Source organism: Chenopodium quinoa, unplaced genomic scaffold (assembly GCF_001683475.1).
Source record: "Chenopodium quinoa cultivar QQ74 unplaced genomic scaffold, ASM168347v1, whole genome shotgun sequence".
Classification (NCBI taxonomy): domain Eukaryota; kingdom Viridiplantae; phylum Streptophyta; class Magnoliopsida; order Caryophyllales; family Amaranthaceae; genus Chenopodium; species Chenopodium quinoa.
Genome location: NW_018744304.1, coordinates 7,347,813 through 7,356,964, shown reverse-complemented (window position 1 = coordinate 7,356,964; position 9,152 = coordinate 7,347,813).

Here is a 9,152-nt window from a genome sequence, read left to right as displayed (position 1 = left end):
ATATTAAATTCAAATAAACAATATTTACACAAATTGATGCGTGATTTTGTCATGTATTTTCAAATTATTACGGACTAGAGTACCACTTTAGATAATATTTTAAATACTTATCTAACGTCTTTGGGTGTATGTTAGCAAGATTTTTTTTAATTAAAAGAAGTAATTAAGTAAAATAAAATGAATTAATTAGCTGTTTTCCAAGGGATGGAATCTACAGCAAATGAGTGTGGTAATGCATTAATTAATGCGTCAAAGTTGGTTAGAATAGAGAGGTGATCATAACTCATATAATGTGATGTTGTGGTTTCCCAAAACAGGGAGAACATTATTATCTAATTATGGGGGGATAGAAGGATCATGTGCATATGATTGTGTGTTTGTGTGTCATAGTTTATATGCATTATTTTTATTCATACTAATGTGTTTGTGTGTCATCATAGACCAAATGGATTATAATAATGTTCTTAATAAGCATATCTCTACTCCGTATTTCATACTATATCTAGTGCGCGAGTACTTTAAAAAAGATGATGATTTTTTTCAATAGTTATAATACACAATATGTGATTTTGAGGTTCACCGATAACGTATAAGAGAAAGCTTTGAGAAGACTGAGAAAGCTTAATTATATTGATGAAATGATATAACTATTTATAGTGTTACAAAAGAATGAATAATCCTGATATAATCTCTATGATTCAGTCTTTCAAAAAAAAATGTTTTGATGATTCAGAATCAAATAAGATAATAAGTGATTACAAAATATAATATCAAATATGTTCACAGAATATAATATTCTACGGGATTTTATGATAATATCGATATGAAGAGGCATTCTCTTGATCTCTAAATCTCTTTTAGACCCTGATGATTAAAAATGTTGTATATTGTGTACGCTTTACAGATCGCTTTACAGATCAATAAAACATTAGTGAAAAAGTGATCTCATAGGAAAAAAAAAAAAAAAAAGAGTATTACAAGTAGTTAAAAAATTTAAGTGTTTTACGTAAATAGGAAGTGAGCTATTAAATTTATACTTATATATTTTTAATTTCAAATTAAATAATTAGTTTACCATTGTCAATTTGATCCATTTTCAATGGGATTGTGGATTTGTAGAAGATTTGGGTTTGATTTAGGGTCAAAGATGCTAGTATGATAGTATCTCATAGAGTTTGGTACGGGGTTTGTCAAGTTGCGAGCCAAAATTTGTGAGGCCGCAAAGGCTGTTGCTTGTACAACTCGCGCCACCCACTCGCTCATGAGAGTCATAAGACTCATAACTGAAGAATTGACGATTAAATATACTGCCTTCGGTTTTTTTTTAGTTGCAACTTTGAAATATTTTATATCTCTCAAATAATACCCCAAAGTTGTAACTAAAAATAATCGGAGGTAGTATATAATATAATACGTACTAGGATTATTCAATTAGTCTTGTGTGTGGATGTTCATACTCTTCATACTGTGCGATCGCTTGTAAAATAACAAAGTAATTTTTGTAACACTGATCAAGTAACTCATTTACCACTGACCGAGTAACTCCTATAATACCAACGAAATAACCCATGTGATAATGACCAAGTAATCCATATAATACTAACGAAATAACTCTGGTCCTTTATATAAGAACTTGTGTTTATATTAGCTTATATGGTTATACTGTCATTTTGAAGGTGAAACACTAAAGATAAAGACTTACAGAGTATTACTCCCTCCGTTTTTAAATACTTGCTCCATTTTTATTTTTTGCACTATTCATTTGTCCTACTTTGACTGATGTTTGTGATTTATACATAGGAAAAATTATAGTCTTGTGGGTACTTGTTGGAATCATATTAATAAATAGATTATTAATTTTCAATTATTAGAATTTATACTTATTGATAATTAAAGATATTAGTGATCAAGATTAGCATCGGTATGCGTGTCCAAGAGAAATGGATCAAGTATTTAAAAACGGAGGGAGTATTTTAGTACATTTTCATTTTAAAGGCGAAATATCATAAGCCATAGACAGTGGCGGAGCCACAGTATGTCCTGGTAGGGCACGTGCCCTGCCAGGTTTTTTCAAAGAAAAAAAAAGTTTGTCTAAATTTTGTTTAAATAGAATATAAAGTGCGTCATTATGTTATAGCTTACTAGTAGTCTAGTGGTTAGAGCTTTACCTTTTCAATCAAAGGTCATGGGTTCTAATCTCATGCCCAACATTTTTGTTATTTTTTTTCCATCTCATTGTTTATTCTTCTTAATGTCCCCCCCCCTTTTTTCTTTTCTTTTCTTTTCTCTTAATGTCCTTTTTATCCAATTTCCTAAATAACACAAAAACTTACCAACATAAAAGTTTAATTTGATCACATTGGGCAAGATTACTTTTCTACCTAAGATAATGAAATTGATGATATAATAATATGCTTTCAAAACTTGAAAACTAGTCAAGTTTAATTTTAACATTTCTTTTTACATATACGAGTATACTTGAATTATTAGTTATAAATCCTTATAATTAGTATTTTGGATAATCCTATTTGATACGAAAGATCTATCTGATTCCAAAACTATTATAAAAGTTTAAAAAAAAAAATATGAGCGAGGTTATTGTTTAAAGCCTTGAATAGGGGTAATAATTTATGTATTTTTGAATAATAAAGGTTTGACAAATACGATTGCTAAGTAATTTTGAGTCTTGATATCATGAACATTCTTTGATAAAAGGGTTTTAGATGATACGGTGCCCTACCATCGTAAAAATCTTGGCTCCGCCACTGGCCATAGACAATGGAGCACTTTTGGGATTTCGAGCGACCGACCGACCAGCTACAACTCTGCTACAATATCATACATAAACTCGTATGTATAAATCTAGAGTTCCATTTTATTCTTTTCACAATCTTTCCATTAAAAGGAGATTTGCAACTTGTGGATTTTATATAATAGAGAGTTTGTAGCTATAGTAGTAAAAAAATCAGGGACGGGGCAAAGAATTTCAGGCCCCTATGTGATTTTTAAACTTGGACTCTCGGTCCTTTTTCATAATTTAAAAGAAGGTTTCAGTTAAATGATACTTTCTCCGTTTCTACAAGAATAACCCTTTTAAAGAGTTTTTACGAGTATTAAGAAACTTTAGGTGGAAGTATAAATGAATGGAGAAGCTAATTAAAGTATATTGAAAAAATAAATTTATATGGGGTTTGTAAAAATGTAGAGAGAGAAACTAATAAAAGTTCATAGAAAAAGAAAAATTTACATGGAAAAACTAATTTTGCACAAATATTATTGTAAATAGGAGGGTATTTAATGTAAAAATAGGATGAACATTTTAGGACTAAAATTTGACCAAAATGGTCATTCTTTTAGGGACGGAGGGAGTTCTTTGTAAATATTAAATTCAACTGTGACATTAAATGTAAAATGACAAGAAATAAAACCATCACATTTTTACGAGTAATTTCAATGCCAGGCCAATCGTCTCAATAATTCAAGTGTATAGAAAAAGACATTATTATAAAAACGTTTGAAGCAAGTGTTGTATATCTAAAAACTTTGGTAATTTAGTTCATAAACAAGATACGATAGAGTAGGAAAAAAAAAACAAAAAAAAAACCAATTAACTAATCATTGATTGTACTAGTGAATTTGATAAATAGAAAATTATGTGTAGTTTTATATAAGAAATTAAAGATAATAAAGCTAGAGATAAGTGTAGAAAGAGAAAGGGAAAAAAAAAAGTAGGGGGAGTCGAACCATTGACTACCATTTTAAAACTGATTGCTCCTAATTTAATTAGCAAACCAAGGAGATTTCTAATTCAGTGTATACTCATAAAAAACTATTTATTTGATTTTGGGGCTCCTATGTTTAGGAGGCCATGCACGGTCGCTCAACTTGCATCGCCCTTTCGCAAAATTAATCCGATTTTAAATAATAAGAATGGCATGAATATGTAATAACTTGTATTTGGCCCGTACTTGAATATTGAGTGAATTTGGATTCTTGAATCAAAGCCGAAAATATCTTAATCAACAACTACTTTGACTTAATACTTAATAAACAACTGAACTTGAACTTACACTCGATTTATTGCTTGTTAGTTTTAATGGGCAATCGACCCAAATCAAACTAGCGCGAGCACTGAATTAATTAGATCCCAAAATTGATTGTAATTAATCCAACAAAACTTGTCACTATTGTCGCTGACCCAATCTTTGGTGACCTATAAGGCTGTAACCCCTTTTATTAGATACGATGTGTTGATGATCCATCTATTAATTGACACATAAGTAATTCGTAGTAATTTTTAACCCCTTTTTATTAGATACGATGTGTTGATGACTCGACTTGTAATTGAAGTAGTTGGAAAGTAACATAAAATCATAAATCGAACCAGGCCAACCAATTTTTACCCAACCATATTCTAAGATTGATTAAGCTAAAATTTTTTTAGGCTGTAAAATTTATTTTAAAATGTGTATGGTATATGTAGAGTCGTTCTCTTATGTACCAGCTAAAGTAGGAGTATTTATTTATGTCATGGCTTACGGTATGTACCATATCACTCAAATAGTCAAATGATCTCTATATCAAACTAAATGGCCAATTAGGTGATGTAATCTTTGGATGTGATTTAGTTGTTGAATTTAGAAGATGGCGATCTCATTGTAATTATGTGATAGATATATTGTAATAATTGTGGATAATTTTGTGCTTTGTGATTGTATATATAAATATATTAATAGTGTTGGACTAAGGTGGTGAGTAACTAATCTCATTGATTTATATGAACAAACTAATGTTTAATTTATATAATGGATTAAAATTTTGTCCCTAACTAGCTTAGGGAGTTGTGACAAAAACCCAATTAGTTTTCGGTAGGCATTGACCCTTTTTGATTTATTAATCTTTAAAATCCAGGTTTTGAAGCATGCATGTACTTCATTTGTTCTTTGATAATTGCAATAATATTTTAAGCTATTCACACAATAATTGCAATAAAAAACTAAGATGCATCCATGTTTAAGAAGTACAGTATACATGTTTCTATAGAATTAGTTTATCAATGCTTATTTTGTTATGCATGGAAGAACTTTTATGGCATATTTATAGAATTATAAGTAAACTTTTACCCTGATCTCAACGATACTTTAAAGATTACATCTGCAAAACCATATATTTACAAGTTACTAAAAGTTAGGATTTTTTTTTTCCTAGTTGTTTTAGGTTTTTGTTGTAATATAATGAGGTATTTCAAGGCTACAATAAGATCGAAAAGATGATTTTATGACAATGGAAAAAGTACGGTGTGTCGTGAAGCAAATTCTCTGACTTAAAAACGAAATTCCGACGCAACTGGGGTGCACTATTGAATTCACTGGCACGTTCTCTAAGGTTAACACACCACTTCCGCTCAAAGACACTGTTGGATGGAAGGTTGGAGCCAAGTAACTTATGCCCAATATGGAGTATTTGTTTAAGCTTGTGTTTGAAGGTTATGTTCAAGTGTATATAATCAAAAAATTAATCTTCCATTTATAGAGAAGGAAGGAAGAACATGGAAGATCATTGAAGAATCTCAAGCATCAATGAGGGGAGAATAAATCAGAATGAAGATGAAGATGAAGATTTAATCACCTTAATCCTCTTCTTAAAAATTGTGGGGGTTACAAGAGAACAAGAAAGGAATCCAAGAAGAAGGCAAAGAGACATTCCAGAACTTGGAATCCCACGTGCCCTACCAGGCATGGCCACTCCTGACCGGTCGAGCAAGCTCAACCAAATGATGTTGCTCACGCCCAACTGGGCGAGCTTACCCGGTCTGCCCGAGCACTTGGGTTTTTGCCATTTTCCTTGAAATCGAGTTTTGCCCCCTGGCAGCCAGGGCAAGCGGGATAATCACAAAATTACTCCTTGATAGTTAAGAATATAATCTTAGTTTTAGCTGATTCATACATGATTCTAAATATTTATGTATAAACAACAATGCCTTATTCCCAAAATGATTTAAAATCACCTAACATTAAACTATAAGAAACCTTTCGATGTCTTTTGTCAATTTATGACAATTCATGAAAACTGACCCCAACTCATATATTTTGAAGAGCCTGTTCTCATACGTTTATTTTCATTTCAGTTCAGCTCAGCTCAGCTCAGCTCAGTTCAGTTCAGTTCAGCTCAACTCCTAATTTATCCTTCTCTTATAAAATATTCAGTTCAGTTCAGTTCAATTCAATTCAGTTCAGTTCAGTTCAACTGATTTCAGTCTATTAGAACAAGCCCTAAGGCTATGTTTTTTATGGGAGATATATGAATTATTTTGTACCGGTCCTTTGAAAAAGAGGACATGATTGATCTTATTGCCATTGTGACTCTTACTTTCTTTTGTGGCATGATATGGGATATGATAATCAAATGGTTGACATTCAAGTATCTAAGATCAATGATGTATATACGTGTAAACATAGAATGAGATGCCTTGGATGACTTTTTTCTCAACTCTTATAAATTGTAAAACCTTGTTTATTAATTTTTTTCTAATAAATTTTTTTATTATAACCCTATATCAGCCAAAATTTATCTATTTTAAAATTCTATTTATTAGGATTAATATTTTGACATTCGCCAATAAAGATCATGCTCATTACTAAAACCTCATTGATCCATTTAAAATCCTTTAACCTTAATTAAAATGTTATATACATTCAGATATCCCGTTCGATAACCAGGTCTGAACTGCATTATGATCAATTGATCGATCGATGATCAGAAAAATAATAATTTAGCAACAAGTGGACAGAGAACACGATGCAACAGCATTATTCAACATAATTAAAAAAGTAGCCGGGTACGTCGGAGGTTCCATGAATATCACTGGCGAGAGTAGCATGGAGTAACGTAAGATGGACAGAGTGTACGGACGCAACACCCCGAAATTGTAGGGATTCTTCCAAAGATATGCTCCTCCTCTATTAATTCTTCATTTCCTACTTTAGTATTATTATTTTGTTATTCTGAATTAAGTTGACAAATCTGGCTTCAAAAAAAAAAAAAAGTTGACAAATCTTATTTTTTAAATACAAATGTTGAAAAACCTCTTCCCCATAAATATTTCTTTATGAAGTGGTTTTTTTTTTTTTTTCTACTTTAATTTAAATAAAATATCGTTCAATTAAGTTGACAAACTCAATTCTCTCTATCACTTGTTTTGTTAAATAATAGAAGTTGACATATTTTACTTTTGCATTCACTACTTATGTACATGTTCTTCATTATCAAATTTGACAATTAAATTCCCTAGGAAGCCTCTTATGCCGACTTATGACAAATTCATTATTAGGATACTAGAAATGTAGGAATTTTTTTTTATTTTTTATTTTTTTTTAATAATTTGACGCATTTTCATTTTTACACTATTTAAGATGTAAACTGAGTATGAGAAAAAAAAATGTATTCCTCACAACATCTTTGTTAAGACTTGATTTGTAACATTGATAACTTCAATTATATTTTTAAAAAAAAAACATATTACGTACATATAAAAAGATTATCTAAATGTATAATTGTCTTTTCAGATACTAGTGGAGGGATATACGCGTCTTTTTATGTACTAGTTGAGGGGTACATGTGTAATTTCCTCACCAAACAGTAAAAGCAAAGGGCAAACAATAATTGGACAGCTCACCAAAAGTATTGAATAAATGACCTTGTTTTTTCAATATATTTACAAAAATGCCATCAAATTAACAAAAATCCGTATATCAGGCAGATTAACTGGTATTTTCCAATATAAAAACCAGTGTAACAAGATCCTACATCTCTACATGAATACATTTTTATTAAGTATAAATAAATAAATAAAAAAAAGGAAGTCAAAGTAAGTGATATAAATAATATTTTAAAGTCAAAACTTGTCAACTTATCATTTAAAAAAAAAATTGTCAATTTATGTAAAACTTTAAAATAATAATAATAATAATTTATACTTCATATCATCTTGTTAAAAATTCTTGTATGAGACTTATAACAATTAGAGTCTCCAATATCTTTTGATACATATTAGAGAGAATTTTTAAGTTTCTCAACATGAGAAAAAAATATGTAATAAATGCATTTTTATATTGTTCAATGACTAAATCACTACTTTGCCTGTAATTTTACATCTTAAGAAACAAAATACAATTTTTTTTTTTTTGACACAAAGAAACAAAATTCTTACTACGGCTTGTAGTATTTTGAGACACGGCCTCCATGCTACTATGCTAGACGCACAATATGCATTGTACTATTGAAAAAAAAATAAAATAATTCTAGTTTCCGTAACGAGTTTTGTTCCTAGACAAATCTCTTTTCTCGTATCCGGTATACATGCCCCTTGTATGAGAAAAGTATATGAAATATGAAATGACTTTTCTAATTCTCTTTTCCGGAGAAATCTAATTAAGGATCTGTTTTGATACGATTATTTTCAGTTCAGTTTAATTCAGCTCTAATAATTAAGTTCAGTTCAGTTCAGCTCAGTTCAGTTTAGCTTTAATAAGTTCAGTTTAGTTAAGCTCTTAATTTCCTTCTCTTATAAAATATTCATTTCAGTCCAGTTCAGTTCAGCTCAGCTCTAATAAGTTCAGTTCAGCTCAGCTCTAATAAGTTCCGTTTAGTTCAGTTGAGTTCGTTTCAGTTCAGCAATAATAAGTTTATTTTAATTCAGTCAATGAGAACATGCCCTAAGTTCATCAGGCTAATTTACATGGGATGTAAATTAGGGGGTATTAATCTCATTTCAGTTATTTAATTGGGGGTATTTTTGTATTTTCATCTTTCTTCCTCCACTCTCCAATTCCCATCCACCTTCTTCCTCCAAGCCAGTAAATCTGCACACCAACGATATCATACCACCACCTGTGGCGGTTCAAAATGCCGCTGCAATGGTAAGGCTTTTCCCTAAGGGGTTGATATGGCCCTAATTTACACCGTTTGCTACTAGGGTGTCTTTTTGTAACCGCCGCTTCGGGGTCGTTGTTGTAAAGAGAATCACGGGGCTGTGATGGTGATGGACGCGAAGATGGTGGTGGTAGCGATGGACTGTGATGGTGATGGACGCGAAGATGGTGGTGGTTGCGATGTATTGTGATGGTGATGGCGGCTGAGAAGAAGATGGTGGT